The sequence below is a fragment of the Mandrillus leucophaeus genome, unplaced genomic scaffold (assembly GCF_000951045.1).
Source record: "Mandrillus leucophaeus isolate KB7577 unplaced genomic scaffold, Mleu.le_1.0 Scaffold241, whole genome shotgun sequence".
In the NCBI taxonomy this organism is placed as follows: Eukaryota; Metazoa; Chordata; class Mammalia; order Primates; family Cercopithecidae; genus Mandrillus; species Mandrillus leucophaeus.
Genome location: NW_012102488.1, coordinates 2881047 through 2901359, shown reverse-complemented (window position 1 = coordinate 2901359; position 20313 = coordinate 2881047). Strand labels below are relative to the sequence as shown.

Here is a 20313-nt window from a genome sequence, read left to right as displayed (position 1 = left end):
ATGTTGTCTGTGCATCCCAGAAGCGACGGCCGCGGTCATCACTAACAAAGATGCACCCATGGCGGTGGGTCTGGACAGGAGGAAGTGGAAAACGGCAAAGTAAGGCTGCAGACTTTCAATGGGACATGAAGCTACATCGTACTTATTAAGCTTTTGCTCTCAAGTGGAGTTTTGTTTTTGTTTTTTCGTTTTCTAAGACAAAGTTTCGTTCTTGTTGCCCAGGCTGGAGTGCAATGGCGTGATCCTGGCTTAACGCAACCTCTGCCTCTCCGGTTCTAGCAATTCTCCTGCCTCAGCCTCCCAAGTAGCTAGGATTACAGGCATCCGCCACCATGCCTGGCTAATTTTGTATTTTTAGTAGAGACCCAGTTTCTCCATGTTGGTCAGGCTGGTCTTGAACTCCTGACCTCAGGTGATCCACCTGCCTCGTCCTCCCAAAGTGCTGGGATTACAGGTGTGAGCCACTGTGCCTGGCCGGTTTTTTTTTTTTTTTTTAAATAGACACAGAGTCTTACTATATCGCCCATGCTGGTCTCCTCAGCCTCTCAAAGTCCTGGGATTATAGGCATGAGCCACCATGCCCAGCTTCAAGTGGAGTTTTGTTTGCACTGAGCCCCTTCAGGGGAGCAGGGATGAGTACCTCATCACACTTCAGGGATTATATTTCCAACAGCTCCAGTTCTGTAGAGCAGCGCTGTCATATATACATTTTTTTTTTTTTTCTTTTTCTTTCTTTTTTTTTTTAGAGAGAGAGAATCTCGCTCTGTCACCCAGGCTGGAGTGCAGTGGCACTACCAACCCACTGCAACCTCCACCTCCTGGATTCAAGTGAGCATGTCTGGCTAATTTTTGTATTTTTAGTAGAGACGGGGTTTCACCATGTTGGCCAGCTGGTCTCAAGCTCCTAACCTCAAGTGATCCACCCCCCTCAGCCTCCTAAGCGCTGGGATTACAGACATGAGCCACTGCGCCCAGCCTCCTGTAGACCTTTCTGCGTGGGATGGGAATGTTCTGTCTTTGAGCCATCAGTAGAATAGCCACCAGCCACATGTGGCCACTGAGTATTTGAAATATGGCTAGTGCAACCCAGGAACTGAATCTTTACATTTCGTTTAATTTGAATCAAGTTAAATAGCCACATGCGGTTAATGGCATCTTATTGGATGCTGCAGTTCTAGAGTTTGGCTACTCAAAGGGTGGTCTGATGACCAGCAGCATCACCTGAGAGTTCATTAGAACTAAGCTCCACCCCGGGACTATTGAATCAGACTCGGTTTAACAAGATCCCCAGGTGCTCTGTGTGCACATTAACATTTGAGAAGTGTGTCTCTGGAGCACTGCCAAGAACAAAGGAGCAGCAGGTAAAAAAATAACAAAGAAGAAGAAAAAAAAGGCTGCTGGATTGGGAGAACAGCTATCACAAATTCTCTGTACCTTTCTCATAGAATTCCCTCCACACTCATTTAGGGTATACTAATGCTTGCTTTGGACACAATTCCAACATCTTTGGCTATAGTGTGTTATTTTCCAGCCTGCAATAGATTAGAAGCAGCAGTATAGAAGCAGCTAGAGGCACAATTAGAGCATCTTTACCACTACTGCAAAGTGCTACATGAATGTAAAAATGCTGATTGCCCATGCCATTTTAGAAGGAGAGGTCTGGAGCATCTCTCCAAGACTGTATTAGAATTTCTTTACTAGCATTCTGCAAGCCAGGGCAGCATTCCAAAATTTCATTTTTAAGTACATGTTAGTGTCTGGTACAGATAATAAAACACATGCTGCATGCCGATGAAATTTAATGTTCAAGCTAAATAATAAAATGTTTTATTTATGGGCAAACTTTATATCTCCCCATAGGGAGATAAGTTAGTGTGCAAGCCCTTCCCACTTCTCCTAGGTCTGATGCGAAGCCAGCTTGTCTCCCCTTGATATCCCAGGGGAAAGATAGGGGTTGGAGGGGGTGGCGGGGTGGGGGGTAAGGTAAGAAATACAGGGAGAGAAGGCTCTATACTTATTAGCCTGGGTACAATGTGGCTGAATGACAATTTTACTGGGGTTTCAGTGTAAGAACAGTGGAGGAAGCAGTTAAATAGGACTACCTTTCTGACCTCGGCCAAGTCTCAGTTGTTGAGTTAGGTAGGATTGATGGAGAGGGTTGTATTTGAGAACTTAAAAAAAAAAAAAAACTCTAAAGAGACCACAGATGATTATGATTATGCTAGGAAGGATTCCTAGACCTTACTAGACCTTATCCTTATCAGCTTGCTCTTTCATTTCAGGATTCAATCAGCAAATGTTGATTAAGCTCTTATCATGTGCCAGGCATTGATCCTACGTAATGGGGATAAAGAGCATGAAGCAAATCAGAGGCCTTGTTCTCAAGGAGCTTGCATTCCAAGCATGTGTTATGGGACATAAACATGTGCACAAGTTATTTGGGGAAGTGAGAAGGGCTATAGAGAAGATAAAACTGGTAGAGAGGTCTGGCAGTGGTCAGAGAGGGCTTGTTAGAAAAAGTCACATTTGGATTGAGTCCTGAGATTTCATGAGAAGGAGGCAGGCCCTGAAGGTCTAGACGAAGGGCATTCCAAAGAGAAGGACCAGCAAGGGGCCGAAAGCATGTGTCACCACATTCCAGGAAAGTGGGGGAGTGGAGTGAGACAGGGTGGGGGTCTGGAGGAGGGGGAGACCATGCAGGGCCATGGTAAGTGGGTGGAATAAGCTGTGTCTCAAGCAGAGGAGTGATATTGTCAAAGCTCACCCTGGCTGAACTGTGGCAGTTTGGGGAAGAAGCTGTTGTATTCCAGGTGACAGACAATGGTGGCTTGACTGGGGGCAGTTGTGGAGGTATAAGAAGAGGCTGGATTTAGGATATATCCTGCAAAGGGAGCTGATGAGTCCTTCTGATGAATTGGATGCTCATGCAAGGGTTGAGCTCCGTTGTCTGAGCAAATGGGTGAATGGTGGCATCATTTGGAGGAGAAAACTAGTATTTTTCTTTCTTTGTTTTTTTTTTTTTCTTTTCTTTTTGAGACGGAGTCTCGCTCTGTCACCCAGGCTGGAGTGCAGTGGCACAATCTCGGCTCGCTGCAATCTCTGCCTCCTGGGTTCAAGCGATTCTCATGCCTCAGCCTCCTGAGTACTGAGATTACAGACATGCACCATCATGCCAGGCTAATTTTTGTATTTTTAGTAGAGATGGAGTTTCACCATGTTGGCTAGGCTGGTCTCGAACTCCTGCCTCAGGCTATCTACCCACCTCAGCCACCCAAAGTGCTGGAATTACAGGTGTGAGCCACCATGCCTGGCTGAGAAAACTAGTATTTCTTTAAGTTTGAGATGCCATTAACTATCCAGGAGGAATAATATTTAGGAAGTTGGATGTGAGTTTAGAGCTCTTAGAAAAAGGCAGGGGTTGGAGATTTTTTAAATGTGAGGGTCGTCAGCACATAGAAAGTGTTGAAGCTACAGGAATGAGAACAGAGAACACTTAGAAAGGGATAAGAGAGAAGACTGAGCCCTAGGCATACTACCCTTTAGAGAACTGATGGAGGAGGAGGAACCAGCAGATGAGACTGGGAAAAATGGCTGGAGATGAAGGAGGAGAAGCTAGTGGAATTTGTCACCATGTCAAATGCTGCTAGAAATTTGAGTAAGATGAAGACAGAGAAGTGATCTGTAGCTCTGGGCTGGCATAGGTCACTGGTGACTCTGAGAAGGGGCTTTTTAGAGTCAACGTGGATAGAAGAGCCCCATTAGAGTGTACACAGGTATTTACGTATATACCAAGGACACCAAGAAATGAGTAACATCAGTTGGCTCCGGGGGGCGGGAAACCAGGTGGCTGGGAACAGGAATGGAGATAAACTTGCTTTTCATGATGTGTTTCTTTTGTACTATGTTACAAGCACCTATTCACAATGCCACAATGGGGTGAGGAAAGAATGGGCAGTAAAACAGAAGAGTGGTGACACCAAATATAGACAACTCCGTGGAGATGTGCTGGGAAAAGGAAAAGAGAAATGGGTTGATGTGGGGCCACACTAAGGTTTCCTAAGAGTATGTTTATGCATGGATGAGAGTGGTCCTGCAGAGAAAGAGAGATGGACAGTGTGGGAAGGAGAGGTCATAACTGCAGAAGCAAGATCCTTAAAGAGGCCCAGGTGGGGCTGACCTGAGACGGGAGTGAGGACAGACATTTCATCTCATGTGGCAGGAAGGAAGGTGGGGCTGTAGGTTTAAATACAGTGCGATGGTGGAATAGGCAGGGGAGATGCTGTGGTCATCATTAAGGGTGTCTGTGTTGGGGCGGGGAGAAGGTATTGAAGTTTCAAGAAAAGAGAATGGAGGCCTGGCCACTACCCACTCTCCTGTTACAGCCACAGTCTCAGTTGCTGCAGGATGCCTGGGTGTCTGGGCAATCCGTGGACAGCAGTGAGGGCCACAATGACAGATTACGGCAGAGTAGAGCAGTGACCTGGAGGTTAGGGAGTCCATCTACCCTGCCTCCTTCACAGACAGATGTCTCCCAGCTACTCCTGCATAGCTCCAGTCCTGCTCACATTCTCTCACCAGCAGTACATCCGTGCTGTAAGGATGTTCAGGGGATGAGTGAAGAGGACTCTGAAAGTGTCATTAACTGGCTTGATTGCACCTTGATCCAACTCTGCTAACAACTAGTCTTCCAAAATACAAATGGACTCTCATTGTACCGCATTCTCCTTCAGTAGTGCTTCACTTGATGAGGTCCTGCTAAGTATTATCAGAAAATCTACCCCGGCCAGGTGCAACAGCTCACGCCTGTAATCCCAGCACTTTGAAAGGCCAAGGTAGGAGGATCGCTCAAGCCTAGGAGTTTGAGAGCAACCTGGGCAATGGGGTGAGATCCTTGCCTCTACAAAAAAATTAAAAAAAAAAAAAATTAGCTGGCCACTGATCTGTTCTGTCTCTACAGATTTGGCTGAGCTTCATTCTACTGATCCTTCCAACCACTTTATTCTAGTTGTCCCTCATGGTGGCAGCCCTTCTTGGGCTCCCTCAGGGTTGCCCCATACTCTGAGTATCCATGACTGTCCTTGGCTCCTCAATACCCCAAAGCCAACAACAGTCCAAAACCAACATCATATTGTCTCCACTCCATCATCACCAACCCAATGCCAATATCCAAGGCCAACACCTCAAATTCACCCATCCCCTTGTCCCATCAGTATCTCTCCCCAAAGCTATCTGGTCTGTTGCTACCAGCTGCTCTTCTGAATTCCTGGTAGTCCCAGTTCTGTCCCATTCTTGTATTCCCATGCTACCCTACCCCTACTCCCTAGTGGCCCCTCACCACCAAGAAGCATCCAAGGAGCCCAAGGACCACAGCCGAAGGTCCTCTCAGCCAAAGAAGAATCAAGGCAGGCCTCCAAATGCAGAGGAACCCAACTAGAAGGGAAGTATTTCCACCTTTTTCTTCCCAGAGACACTCCACCCCAAATTATCACACTTCAAGTTTATGACCCTAAACTTCAACTAGGCACTCAACACTGCCAAACAAACCTCAAACTGCCTTAGGAAATCCGTTTACCATTCCCTAGAGTGATCATTTCATACATTCTTTCCTCTTTAATTTGAAATTTTAAGTCAGTTTATTAAGTTCAACATGAAAACTATCAGAATATCCTCAGCTTGGCATGGTGGCTCATGCCTGTAATAACAGCACTTCGGGAGGCTAAGGTCGGAGGATTGCTTGAGACCAGGAGCTCGAGACCAGCCTGGGCAATATAGACCTTGTCTCTACAAGAAATTTTAAATATTAACCATATGTGGTGGTGCACACTTGTAGTCCCAGCTACTTGGAAGGCTCACATGGGCCCGGGAAGTTGAGGCTGCAATGAACTATGATCATACCACTGCACTCCATCCTGGGTGACAGAGCGAGACCCTGTCTCAAAAAAAAAAAAAATTCTCCTTATAATTATTTCTTCTTGGAGAAACGGAAAGGAAAATCAAAACCCTCTGAGCATAGCCAGGATGCTGTGACAGTCAAGCCTCTCTACAGATGGGGACAGTCCTCTGGTCAGTGGAGTCACTCTCTGGGTCAGCAGGATTGGAGTCTGGATCATCCTCCTCATCCCCCAGCTCCAGGTCATCCATTTCCTGGAACAAAGACTCAATTACCTCCACGTTGTTTCCAGCATCCTCCAAGAACTGGATATCAGATGTGTCAAGATTTGGATCTGTTTCAAGTAGCTGTTTCCCACTTAATTTATTTTTTCCTGCTTGTTCTTCCATCCATTTCTTTTTAATTTCCAAGCCTTCTGCAGCAAATATGGACTTCCAATTTAAGACATTGTCAATTATAACAGGAATGCCATGGAATAATTGCTTTTCAGCTTATTTGGATTCTTTCTGTTTCTTTTTTCTTCTCTTCTAGTTTTTTTATCTGATCTACTTCTTTTAATTTTTCTTGCACAACTGTCACTACAGATCATCACCATACCAAGATTTTCTTCAGCCTGTAATGCTAAGAATTTTTAAATGTCTGAGACATTATCTTCTAGATTTTCTGAGAATACTTCATAAAGGCAGGGTTTATCTGGGTATTTCTCCTTGTCTGTAAACTTGAGGGTAGTCTGGACAGTTTCATCATTTTCTCCAGCCTTAGATGTCACAGTAATGGTGAAGCTGGGTGAATTTCCTTTTTTTTTTTTCTTTATTATTATTTTTTGAGACTTACTCTGTTGCCCAGGCTGGAGTGCAGTGGCACAATCTCGGCTTACTGCAGCCTCCACCTCCTGGGCTCAAGCCATCCTCCCACCTCAGACTCCTCAGTAGCTGATTCTACAGGTGCCCTGGTTTGGGCGGGTGGCAGTAGTGGCACCCGGGGAGCTCCCACCAGCTCCACGGAGTGTGCAGCCCCAGCCGAGCCTCCCTGCTGCAGCCCACATTCTGGCAGCCACTGTCCTCAACAGCCCTGTACCCAGCACATAGGCCTGCAGCTGAGTGTAACCTGGGTGTGGTGGCTCACGCCTGTAATCCCAGCACTTTGAGAGGCCAGGGTGGGAGGGTCACTTGAGCCCAGGAATTCAAGACTAGCCTGGGCAACAAAGCAAGACCTCATCTCTAAAAATAATATAAAAATAAATGAGTGTATTGAATGTATAAACAATATCTTTGCCAACAAGGAGTGATGCCAAAAAGCTGGGCACATTTTTTTGCAATGAGCATATATTACTCTTACAATCAGAACAATCAGAAGAAAACAAATTATTTTTTATGGAGTCTCACTCTGTTGCCCAGGCTTGAGGGCAGTGACTGGATCTTGGCTCAATTCAGCTTCTGCCTCCTGGGTTTAAGCGATCCTCCCATCTCATCCTCTCGGGTAGCTGGAATTACAAGTGAGAGCCACCACACCCAGCTAATTTTTGTATTTTTAGTAGAGATGGGGTTTCACCATGTTGGCCAGGCTGGTCTCAAACTCCTGACCTCAAGAGATCCGCCCGCCTTGGCCTCCCAAAGTGCTGCGATTACAGGCATGAGCCACTGCACCCAGCCAAGAAAACAGATTTTTAAAGTGGTGGTGGCCCTTGGAGTTCTGCCTCAGTCCTCAGTTTTCTCATCAAATGGCCTCCCTGCACTCAGTCCTTTATGCCTGTGTTCCTCTCTCACGTGGCCACTGTCAACTCCCACAAAACTCATCTCCCCTGCTTCTCTTCAGGCCCAGGTAGCCAGGTGCCTGCAGGGCCTCTCCCCTGTTGCAAACATACCCGTCATCTCCAGGCCTCTGCCCCACCCTGCTCCACTTCCTCTTCCCCACCTCAGTGACCAAGCCCTACCATCCTCCCTGTGCTCCAGCCAGCATCCTGGAGGCCTCTTGGACTCCCCTGGCCCATATCCACCCCACCACCAATCCCTGGCCTTCCACCTCACATGATCCCTCCTCCCATCCCTGCTGCCACCACTGCCCGCCGTGGTCCTCTCGTTTCTCCTGTGTGGGCACCAGCTGCCCTGCCTCTATTCCTGCCTCAGCCAACCCATCCTCCACACTTTAGCCAGAGTGACCATCCTCCAGTGTAAATAGAGTCACCTGACACCCCTTCTTAAATATCTCTATCTTCATAGTCTGCATGATGAAGTCCAAATTCCACTGCATGGGCCATTCACGGTTCTCTGCCTACCTCTCTATTTCCCAGTCTCCAGCTCCTCCCGTGCAGGGAACACCTCCAGGCCCTGTGTCTGCTGTTAACTCTGTCTGGAATGCCCTGTCCCTCTTACACTGGAAAACCACCTGTTACAGGGCTCTGTTCTGTGAAGTCTTTCCTCACCTATCCAAATGGAGGTGTGGATCTCTCCTTCACATTCCCATACAACTGTGTACCCCCGTCCCCACCCCTGACTGTGTGCCCTCAAGGGCAGGGCCCTGTGCAGCCTCAGCACCTGGTGCTGGCCTGGCACCGAGTTGAGTACTCATTCCCTGAGAACCTGCATAAGGTGTCCACACCAGGCCTTCCCAGTGGCTCTCAAAATGAGAGCATAGTGGGACCTGGGATGTAGCCATGGCCCTCGTGGGTAAAGATGGTTACCTCCTTCTTCTTGGCTGTGTCCCATTGCTCAGCACAAGGTCTGGCAATAGTAGGGGCTCAATAAACACTCACTGAGGGGACAGAGGCATACAGACATGAGTAAAATGAACGCTGGGGCTGAAAAGGTCCAGAGACCTCCTGCTAGCCCACATCACCCACCTATGCCTCAACATTTCACAAAGGAGGAAGTTGAGGTGCCCCCAAGGGCAGGGACTTTCCCAAGGTGAAACACTGGATTCCTTCCTTGCCAAAAGACCAAAACCCGGATGTCCTTCTTCCCAAGATTTCCTCTCCAAAATCTACAAAGGCAAAAAGGCTCCAAAGAGCAGGTGGGGCTTATTGCTGACACCCCCAGCCCCATGCCTGAGCACACACTGTGGGCCAAGCTTAGTGTTGGTGTTCTCAGGCATTACTGCATGTGCTCCCATGTCGACATGAGGAGGGAGGCACTATTATTATCTCCATCTTACATCTGAGAAATTGGAGGTTCAGGCTGCTGAAGTCACATGGCAAGAAAGTGCAGAGGCCGGGCATGGTGGCTCACATCTATAATTCCAACATTTTGGGAGACTGAAGTGGGAAGATCGCTTGAGTCCAGCAGTTTGAGACAAGCTTGGGCAACATAGTGAGATACCATCTCTAAAATATATATATATATATATACACACACACACACACACACACACACACACACAGTGGTGTGATGGCATCCGCCTATAGTCGCAGCTGTAGGAGGCTGAGGCAGGAGGACTGCTTGAGCCCAGGAGTGTGCACCACTGCACTCCAGCCTAGGTGACAGAGCAAGACCCTGTCTCCAATAAATAAATAAATAAATAAATAAATAAAGTGCTGGAGACAAAATTTGAATTCTGGGCTGGGCGCGGTGGCTCACACCTATAATCCCAGCACTTTGGGAGGCCGAACTGGGAGGATCACTTGAGGTCAGGCCAATATGGTGAAATCCCGCCTCCACTAAAAATACAAAGATTAGCTGGGCGTGGTGGTGCGTGCCTGTAATCCCAGCTCCTCGGGTGACTGGGGCAGAATTGCTTGAACCTGGGAGGCAGAGGTTGCAGTGAGCCAAGATCGCGCCACTGCACTCCAGCCTGGGCAAAAGACCAAGACTGTGTCTCAAGAAAAGAAAAAATTGAACTCTGTTTGGCATGACCCCAAGATTGGCATTCTCAGATTCCACCCTCTGCCCCAGAATGGCTTGGCTAGGAGTGCCTGAGGGGTGGGGCTGGCAAAGCAGTGCCTCCTACATGGGGGAGAGGGAGAAGGCCTGATAGGGCGATGGCCTCTCTGGGACCTGGTCCAGCCCTAGGAAGCCTGAGAGGAAGGGGCCTCTCTTCCCAAACACTCTATGGCAACATGGCACAGGCCTTTCTCCACCACTGCCTCTGCTGGTCTCAAAATGTGGGGTGCATTTCAAAGGGGATAAACCTGAAGGGCTTCTATTCCGGTGAGAGAAAGGCAGGATCCAAATAAGAGTCAGGTTACACCCAGAGATGTTCAAAGCTCTTGTCATGGGGCATGGGGACTCTTCTCTTCTATGCCCCATAGGCCCATCCGGTCCCTTCTCCACAAGCTAAACATGCCCATCTGTGTCCCCGAACCAGCAATAGTTGTTGGTTTTCAACTGGATAAAGTCCAGATCCCTTAGCTTGGCATTCAAGCTGCTCTGGGATCCCATTTTTGACTGTTTGTGCTACCTCATTCTCTCACTAAGCAAGCTCTTTGCATCATCAAGTTAGGCTGCCCACCATTCCTCTAAACATGTTTGCTGCTTTCCTGCCTCCGAGGCTTTGCCCGTGCCTTTCCCCCTAGAGTGCTTTTCATTCCCATGTTCTCCTATTGAATCTTACCATCCTGGATGGGCACGGTGGCTCATGCCTGTAATCCCAGCACTTTGGGAGGCCAAGGCGGGTGGATCACTTGAGGTCAGGAGATGGAGACCAGCCCGGCCAACGTGGCGAAACTCTGTCTCTACTAAAAATACAAAAATTAGCCATGTTTGGTGGCGCACACCTGTAATCCCAACTACTCAGGAGGCTGAAGCAGAATTGCTTGAACCCAGGAGGCAAAGGTTGTAGTGAACTAAGATCGCGCCACTGCACTGGAGTCTGGGCAAGAGAGTGAGAGGTTTTCTCAAAAAAAAAAAGGAAAGAAAGAAATCTTACCATCCTTTTAAGCCCAGGTGCACTGGCACCTTCCCCTTCCATAGAAATTTTTTTTTTTTTTTCCCTCTGTTAAATCCCAGGGCGCTTCACTTTGTACAGATCTGCTGACTCATGTGTGGATTATCTGCGTCTGTGCCCTTCTCCTAGATACTACATGTGAGGGCAGCAGCAGCCTCCTACTCATCACCATATCCCCCAAGGGCCATGTGCTCAGTAGGTGCTCTAGGAATGCCTATCGGACTGATAAAGGCATGAATGGACTCCTAAAATCAGTGGGAAGCATTTCTGATCCAGAGGCACCTGCATTTTAACAGGGACCACTACTTGCCCTAATGCAGAAAAATTATCCAAAACTAGGAAATAAAGCAAAAGGAGTATTATGCACCCTTTAAAAATCTCCTTAGAGTATGTCTGACTTACTATTTACCATTGGTTAGTGCCCAGACTTTGTAAAAATTGATGTTAACTGTAAAAATTGATGTTGCAAATAATTTCTATATACTTCAAAAAGAACAACCCTGATGGTTATGATTTGGTTGTCCTGCAGGACATTAAACAGTTTTGTATCTTACATAGCCATCTTAAGTAACCAGCATTCTTACTTAGCCATCTTAAGTAGTCAGCATTCTTTTTTCACTGACCATACTTCAATTTCTAATATCTTCCTTTAAACCATCTTTGCCATTCTGCTGGGTTCCCTCATTCATAAGTTAAACAAATCTTTCACTTGTGTTCACTATACATTTATATAAGAGTTATGTCTTTTAAATTTTTGAAAATTATGCTTTGACACAACTTTGGGCACATTAAAATCATCTGTGGGGCATTTAAAAGATACAAATCCCAGCACTTTGGGAGGCCAAAGCAGGCAAATCACTGGAGCCCAGGAGTCTGAGATCAGCCTGGGCAACATGGCAAAAACCTGTCCCTACAGAAAATAAAAATAAAAAAATTAGCCAGGCATGTTGGCGCACACCTGTGGTCCCAGCTACTCAGGAGGCCAAGGCAGGAGGATTGCTTGAGCCTGGGAGGTTAAGTCTGCAGTGAGCCATGATCATGCCACTGCACTACAGCCTGGGCAACAGAAGAAGACCCTTTCTCAAAAACAAAAACAAAGAAAAATACAGAAACCCAGGTTCTACCTCTGGGATTCTGATACAGAAACTTCTGGGTGGGACTTTGCTGCCTGTTTCTTTAGTACTCTCAGAGAATTCCAATTAATAGTCAGAGCTGAGAACCTCTCTACTAAAGGGCAACAGCCTTTATTAGGCTTGTTTGTTACCACAAACAAGCACTCGTTAAATGTTCGCCATTATTGCCTGGCACAGTGCATGTACCTCTAATCCTAGTTACTTGGGAGGCTGTGGCGGGATGATTACTTGAGCCAGGAGTTCAAGTCTGTAGTGCAATATGATTGTGTTTGAGAACAGCCACTGCACTGTAGCCTGGGCAACATGGTGACACTCCATCTCTTAAAAAAAAAAAAAAGTTACCCATTGTTATTGTTAGCTCTGACAATGGAACTTCAGACACAGGGATGAAGATTTGGTATAGTGGTACTCTGGGTGTTCCTGAAATCATACCAGCTTTACACTGGGTCTTTTGGATCATGAGAGGCCATGGTATACAATACTGGGTGTATCACTGTATTAGTTTTCTTGGCTGCTGTAACAAATGGCCATACACTTAGTAGCTTGCAACACAGATTTATTATCTTACAGTTCTGGAGTTCAGAAGTCTGAAATAAGCCTTACCAGGCTAAAATAAGGTTGTGGCCAAGGCTATTTTTTTCTGCAGGATCCAAGGGAGAGTCTCTTCCTTGCCTCTTCCAGCTCCCAGTAGCTGCCAGTGTTCTTTGGCTCATGGCTTCATCTCTCCAGGCTCTGCTTTGGTGGTCACATGGCCTTCTCCAACCACCCACTTTGATCTCCTCCCTCTCCTTCTTATAAGGACCCTGTGATCACATTGGGCTCACCCAGATAAACCAAGGTAATCTCTTTGCTGGAACGAGCTCAGTCGGGGAGACCCTAACCCAGCAGCGCTAGAGGAATTAAAGACACACACACACAGAAATATAGAGGTGTGAAGTGGAAAATCAGGGGTCTCACAGCCTTCAGAGCTGAGAGCCTTGAACAGAGATTTACCCACGTATTTTTTAACAGCAAGCCAGTCATTAGCATTGTTTCTATAGATATTAAATTAACTAAAAGTATCCCTTATGGGAAACGAAAGGATGGGCCGAATTAAAGGAATAGGTTGGGCTAGTTAACTGCAGCAGGAGCATGTCCTTAAGGCACAGATCGCTCATGCTATTGTTTGTGGCTTAAGAATGCCTTTAAGCGGTTTTCCGCCCTGGGAGGGCCAGGTGTTCCTTGCCCTCATTCCCCTAAACCCACAACCTTCCAGCTTGGGTGTTAGGGCCATTATGAACATGTTACAGTGCTGCAGAGATTTTGTTTATGGCCAGTCTTGGGGCCAGTTTATGGCCAGATTTTGGGGGGCCTGCTCCCAACACTCTTCATCTCAAGATCCTTAATCTAATTGCACCTTCAAAGTCCCTTTTGCCATATAAGGTAACAGTCACACTTTCTGGGGATTAACGGGTGGACATTTGGGGAGGCATTATTCAGCCTACCAGAGTCATCCTTCTCTGCAGCCTCAGGATCCAAGGCAAAACCCCCTGCTGAGAGCTCACCACTCCCTACCACCCCACATCCCTTGGAGCCATGGAGGACCCACTGTGTTCTCAGTGTAGGGGATCAGAGCAAGTGGAGGCTTTGCAAACCTCCAAAACTAGGGGTTCTATACTGAAAATAGTAATAAAGCTGGAATTTCAGGAGACAAGAGAGAGAATTTAGAGGCAGCTCTAGATGATGCAGCTGCCTGTGGGTGGTCCATAAAGCCAGCATGGATGTCTCCCTGTCACACAATCAGGTCACCACCACTTCTCTTCAGTAGCAGTCTGCCCTCTGGGCTGCAGCTTTATTTACTGTTGTATTAAGTTATTAAAATTTAAAAAAAACACACACCTATCTACTATTTATTTTAGTAGATAATAGAAATGAGTTAAGATTGCTGCATTATGTCTCCATTAAGTAATTATGATCTAAGAGCTCCACAAAAACCCGTCAGAAAACAGGCAGAAGCTTCATTTTCTTCCCTGCATCTGAATGTGGCCTGGGTTTGCAAGGGCAAGCAGGGACACTATGTGCAGTGGAAAAAGGCCTGCCTTCCACAGCCCCGTGCCAGGGTGAATGACTTGGCAAGTGGGGTAGGAGCTGGGATATCTGGCAAGCAGAGTAGGAAAGCCAGATTCCCTTGAATAGTGAACAACCTACACATCTGAACACAGCAGCCCTCGTTTCCCATCTGCATCCACGTCCTTGCCTCTATTGTGAACTCATTTCACCAGATCTTAGGGTTTACAAACTCTCAAAGCATCCCCAATATCGTCTCAATCCTCACAATAACCCCATGAGGCTGGTCAGCTTGGTATCATTGTCCCATTTTAGAGATGAGAAAACTGAAGTTAAAGACATGAATGATTTGCCGTCACCTGGCTCCTGGGTGACGCAGTTGGATGCTGAAGTGTCCCCTTCTTGACATCACTCAGTGCAAGGTGGCCCTGGGGTGGGGAATGGGGCATGCATTTTAGGGGGCAAGGCTTTCATCTTGTCATAGGCTGTCAGCAGCCCAGACTTCAGGAACCTCCTCTTTAAGAAAGCTACCCATTTCCCATACCTCTGCCTGCCCTCCTCAGGGTTCTCACATTCTTCTAATCCTGCCTCTGAAACACTCAGCAAATGCCACGTCCCCTCAGCACATCTGCTTCTGCTTCCACAGGGCAGGCTCTGGGGCAGATGATCCACAGTTACTTATTCAAAGAAGTGAGGGAGTTAATGTACTTTGAATGGATTTTATCCCTAATTGAGCAGGCATGTAAGCTTGCTGTGGGTCCTGACTGAGGGATGTCCCACCAGGAGGCAAGCCCTCTGGCTTTTCATGAAGCATCAAGATCAAAGGCAGAGAAAGCTCAACCCACACTGACAGGAGGAAGAGACAGCCTTCTTGGAGGACCTGGAAAACAATTTGGCACCTTGTTTTGGTGTAGCTGGAAAGCTGCTCTAACTGGGAAACTAGGGTTGGCCAAGGCAGGCAAGAGGGTTCTGCTGTACAGCTCAGCAATGCCCTAGGCTCAGCGTTCCCTGCCTGTTCCCACCAAAGGGCCTCAGGCATCTCATCCATCCTTCGTTTGAAACTCTTCTACTCCCTTGCTGGCAAGAGATAAAGCCCACTTGGAGATTTATGATGAAAACACTCACCAGACCAAGGAACCCACTGGAGAGGGCATGCAGTGGAGCAGGGGGTCACAGATGGAATTCAGAAGGTCTGTGGACTGGGATGAGTCATAATAAAAAAGGACATCTCTATTTTCCCTACCCTCTAACTGAAGATCAGCATTTCCTTCCATTATACAAACCCCAGCAGTTTTAGCAGCACTTGGCATTCTGTTCCACAGAATTCACTGATATTTTCATATCACATCACAATGGCTACAGGTATCTTGAGATATGGTTTATGCTCCTCACTACTTCAAAATTATGGTAGTTATTAGACACACTGCTCTGCTGGAATTTTTTCTTTTTCTTTTTTTTTTTTTTTTTTAGATGGAATCTCACTCTGTCACCAAGGCTGGAGTACAGTGGTATGATCTCAACTCACTGCAACCTCTGCCTCGTGGGTTCAAGCGATTCTCCTGCCTCAGCCTTCTGAGTAACTGGAATTACAGGCATGTGCCACCATACCCAGCACATATAGCTAATAAAAAATTAGCTAATTTTTTGTATTTTTAGTAGAGACAGGGTTTCACTATGTTGGCCAGGCTGGTCTCAAACTCCTGACCTCAAGTGATCCACCCGTTTCAGATTCCCAAAGTGTTGGGATTATAGGCATGAGCCACCATGCCTGGCCCACTGCTGGATCTTAATTGATGGGTTAATAAAGAAAAATGTATTTCTATTTCACAAGTCAAAAAATATTTTGATAACCAAATCTCAGTATAATTGGTTGCCTTTGTAATTCTCCTTTTTGGTTTTTGCTTTTGTTTTGTTTTGTGAGAAAGGGTCTCATTCTGTAACCCAGGCTGGAGTGCAGTAGCACGATCTTGGCTCACTGGAGCCTTGACCTCCCAGGCCCAGGTGATCCTTCCATCTCAGCCTCCCAAGTAGCTGAGACCACAGTTATGTGCTACCATGCCTGGGTAATTTTTAAATTATTTTGTAGAGACGGGGGTCTTACTATGTTGCCCAGGCTGGTCTTGAACTTCTGTGCTTAACGATCCTCTTGCCTCAGCCTCCCAAATTGTTGGGACTATAGGTGTGAGCCACCATGTCCAGCCTCAGTATGTATTTTTTAAAAAATGTATTTAAAAACATTATTCTGAGGAGGGGCCCATGGCACCAAGAAAATAAAAACATGAAGAACTCTTGTATACAAAGTAACTCTACAGAAGGCAGGGGGCTGAGGTTATATCACTTAGGAGGAGAATGTCTGTTTGAAAAATACACTTTCAGCTGGGCACAGTGGCTCATGCCTGTAATCCCAGCATTTTGGGAGGCCAAGAAGGGCAGATCACCTGAGGTCAGGAGTTCGACACCAGCCTGGCCAACATGGTGAAATGCCGTCTCTACTAAAAATACAGAAATTAGCCAGGTGTGTTAGCAGGTGCCTGTAATCCCAACTACTCGGGAGGCTGAGGCAGGAGAATCACTTGAATCCGGGAGGCGGAGGTTACAGTGAGCCAAGATCGTGCCACTGCACTCCAAAAAGAAGAAAAGAAAAAGAAAAGAAAATACACTTTCTAGGTAGGGCACGGTGGCTCATGGCTGTAATCCTAGCACTTTGGGAGGCTGAGATGGGAAGATTATTTGAGCCCAGGAATATGAGACCAGCCTGGGCAACATAGAGAGACACGCCTCTACCCCCGCCTCTAGAATTTCTTTTTTCTTTAAATTAGCGGGGCGTGATGGTACATGCCAATAGTCCCAGCTACTCAGGAGGCTGAGGTGGGAGGACCTCTTGATACTGGGAATTTGAGGTGAGCTATGACCACGCCACTGCACTCCAGTCTGAGTAACAGAGTGAGAAACTGTCTCAAAAACAAAAAAGAAAACATTTTTTAAAATTACAGATTCTAGGGCCCTGTCACAGGCCAGGCTCTCTGGGGAGCAGACCCCTAGATGGAGTTTAGGGTTCAGAGTTCAGAGGGTTTGTCGGTGTTGTGAGGATCTACACTTGTGGAAGGGAGGGGTGGAAAGCAGGATTGGACAGTCTCAAGAGAGGCCTCAGCTAACCCTATGGGGAGCTCTGAAGATGGGACGGCTCCTTCAGAGTTGCTCTAAGTTGGGTTGAGGGGGCCAGGCCTTTATGCCCCATGTTCATCAGTCATTAGATGCAGTTACCCTAGGGAAGGGATCTGACCTTGGGCAAGGCTGCTGTCTCCAGCTGAGGCACCTGTCAGAGAGGACCACCAGCTCACTGAGGGCTTCCTGCCAGCAGCACGCCCAGAAGCTGGGGAGAAAGTCATTCATTCCTACGGGAGGGTCTGTGTGGTGGCTCACGGAGTCCACTGAAAGCTTCCACTGCAGAATTATTGTAGCTAAATTCCTGAATGCAGTCCAGAGTCCATCATTTTTAAAGTTCTGTCAGTGATTCGGATGCTCTGCCTGGTTTGGAAGCCCTCAATTGCAGGTAGTCAAAGCTCGAGAGGGCTCTGAGATCACGGAGTCTGAGGGACTTGGTTCAAGGCTATTCAGCCGGTCAGTGGCAGAGCCAGGAGGGTGCTGACCTGACCTTGGCCATGGCCTTGCTCCACTTTTAAATTTCATTCAACAGATATTTATTGAGAATCTCCCACCACCACGTGAGGCACTGGGGATGCCCTAGTGAGCAAAAGAACACAGTCCCTCTCCTTGGGATATTCACAGTCCTGCCCCCCGAAATTCTCTCAGCTGGGCCTGCAGCCACTCAAACATTGCTCATGGTACCATGAGTTGGCAATCTCTATCAACGCCGTAAATGTATCTACTCAGCATTTCCACTTCTAGGTCTTTATCCTACAGCTAAACCTCCATATGGGTGAAGTGATATACGTACAAGAGTATTCACATATTCACCAGAAATTCTTTATAATAGCAACACCCTGGAAACACCCTAGAGGTTGATCGATGGGGTTCTGGTTGAATAAGCCATATCCTGGGTAATCACTAAAAATAAAAGAGTCATCTTTCTATATAATGATATGAAAAAAAAAAAAAAAACCTCCAAAGACATATTGGCGAGCAAAAAAGGAAGATACAGATAACACCAATTATAACATGCCACCATTTTGGTGAAAAAAAAGAAAAGATATATGTGAATTTGTTAAGATTTTCAGTGAACCAAGAGCTTTAACAAAGAGGGAAACACTCAGTCCAAATAGAAAAACAGAAATCACTCAAGGTTTTTCACACAGAGATCATTTAATTCAGGAAATGGGTTCAGCAAGTGATACAAGAGCTGAGAAACCAAATACACCTATCAGCTGACCCAGGACCTTGGGAAACAATAGCCTGTAAGGGCTTAGCCTCCCAGGATACGGAGAAGAGGAGGAAGAGGGTGAGGAGTGAATTTCAGGCTACCATAATAGTGTCCAGGATAATATGTTTAATAAATGCATAGAGTATATGCCAGAGGCCACATAAAAAATAGTCATGGTGCTTGTCTCTAGGAATTGGAGACTGGGAAGGAGACCTAGATTATATAGGGTGCCCTTTGGTTTACTTTGAAATTTTGTACCGTGAGTGTATGTTGCCTATTTGAAACAAGACACTTGCCTGACGTTCATATTTAGTATATTGGTAAAGGCAAAGCCATTACATTTTTTCACTGGAAAACATCCTTCTGGAAACGAAATGCCAGCAAAATCTCCCCACACATCTCCTGTAATTACACCCCCGAAGACAGCACAGCAATTTTTTCTGTGCATGCTTTTTACAAGTGTCCTCTTCAAATCCTCCGTGGATGAAGCACAGCCCTGAGAGAAGGCAGAGACCACTGGAGTGGGGAGGATGTTTTCCTCTCATCAGCAGCTGGCTTGTTGTGCGATCTCACACCACATCTGTGGCCACTTAGGAAGCTGCCGGCCGGAAGGCCTCAGCTGGCATCCCAGAGCCATGGTGCCTGCCAGCGCACATCTGAAGGGGCTGCTGCATCACTCTCTGGGGAACAACACACACTGGGTGCCACTGGCCAAAGCCCTGGGTGCCCACAAGGGAGGAAGATGTGGGCTCCTGGGCTCTGCCCTCGACTAACAAGTTTTGTAACTCCATAAAGAAGATGGATGGTGGAAGAAGTAGAAGGGCCAGCTCTTGTCATTGACAATTAACCCTGGTAAACCATATGAGGCACGGGAAGTATAACTAACTTGCCCAGGGTCATACGGCCCTACAATGACAGAGGTGGAATTCAGCCCAGATCTGGGTGAGATCATGAGTCCAGTCCTCTCACTGTGCAGACAGGGATACCCGGCCACTGAGGGTCACAGAGGCACCAACCCAAGGGGTTCTGACCTTCCATGTCACCTCCCTTGTCCCTTAGGGGCTCTCAAATCAGACTGCCCCAACTCTACTACAACTCTCAGAGCCTCAGTCTTCTCTGCTATCAAGTGGAATTTTACTACACGTTTAAAAGTTTGTTATGAGGTTTAAATTTGTCAATGACTATAAAGCATTTAGCGCATAGTGGGCTCAACAAATGCGAGTCCATTTCTTCCTTTTCTTTCAGTATTTTAATTCCTCCTCCTCATACTGAAACCTCGCAGGGTTACTAGAGGCTCAGACAAGAACACTGACCTCTCTACAAAAGCCTCGGGCTGTACCGGAGTCCCACTGTCGGGCCTGGGAGCTGGGCTGTGCCTCTGTGGATCCTTCTGCCCCGAAATCCAGGTCCATGTTCACTTGGCATGCCGTCTTCCCTCCTAACTCAAGGCAGAGAATTCAAGTTGGGTTAACTTTCCCTGCTATTAACATTTCCACGAATACTTTCCCAGCTATTTTCATCAATTCTGAACAATTTTCTTAAGAAGAAAGGGAAACGCCCTCTCGGCTTCAGTCTCCTGCTCCTCTGGGTTCTCTGGCAGATGAACTTCTGTTTGCACATCTGAGACTCTGCTCAGCTCCCTGATTCCTGTCCCCCCAGAACAAGGTGGTCTCAGTAAGTTGCCAGATCCACTACCTAGTGGTGCAGGTTGCACCTCTCTTTCTGAGTCTCCCAGGCAAGTGTTCCGGGACTGTCTCCTGGCCCCAGAGCTCTTCTCTCTGTCTGGGGGAGGCCATTTGGTCCTTGTGAAGGCTCAGTCCCTCTCCAGTCTCTGGGCTGATACTGTCCATGGTTGATACTGATGGGAGGAGGCTGCAGCTGTCATTTACCTCAGTGACTTCATTCAGGTCAGCCTTGCTGTGGGCTTCCGTGTGACCTCCAGCCTAGAGGAGCCCCTCTGTCTTGTGAGAAACAGCCCCTGGCCC

At 47.1% G+C, this 20313-nt stretch overlaps 1 pseudogene; it reads right to left on the bottom strand.

Moving 5' to 3' along the window:
• Nucleotides 1-6030: 6030 nt before the first annotated feature.
• On the bottom strand, nt 6031-19740 carry LOC105541623 (annotated as a pseudogene).
• Nucleotides 19741-20313: the final 573 nt, after the last annotated feature.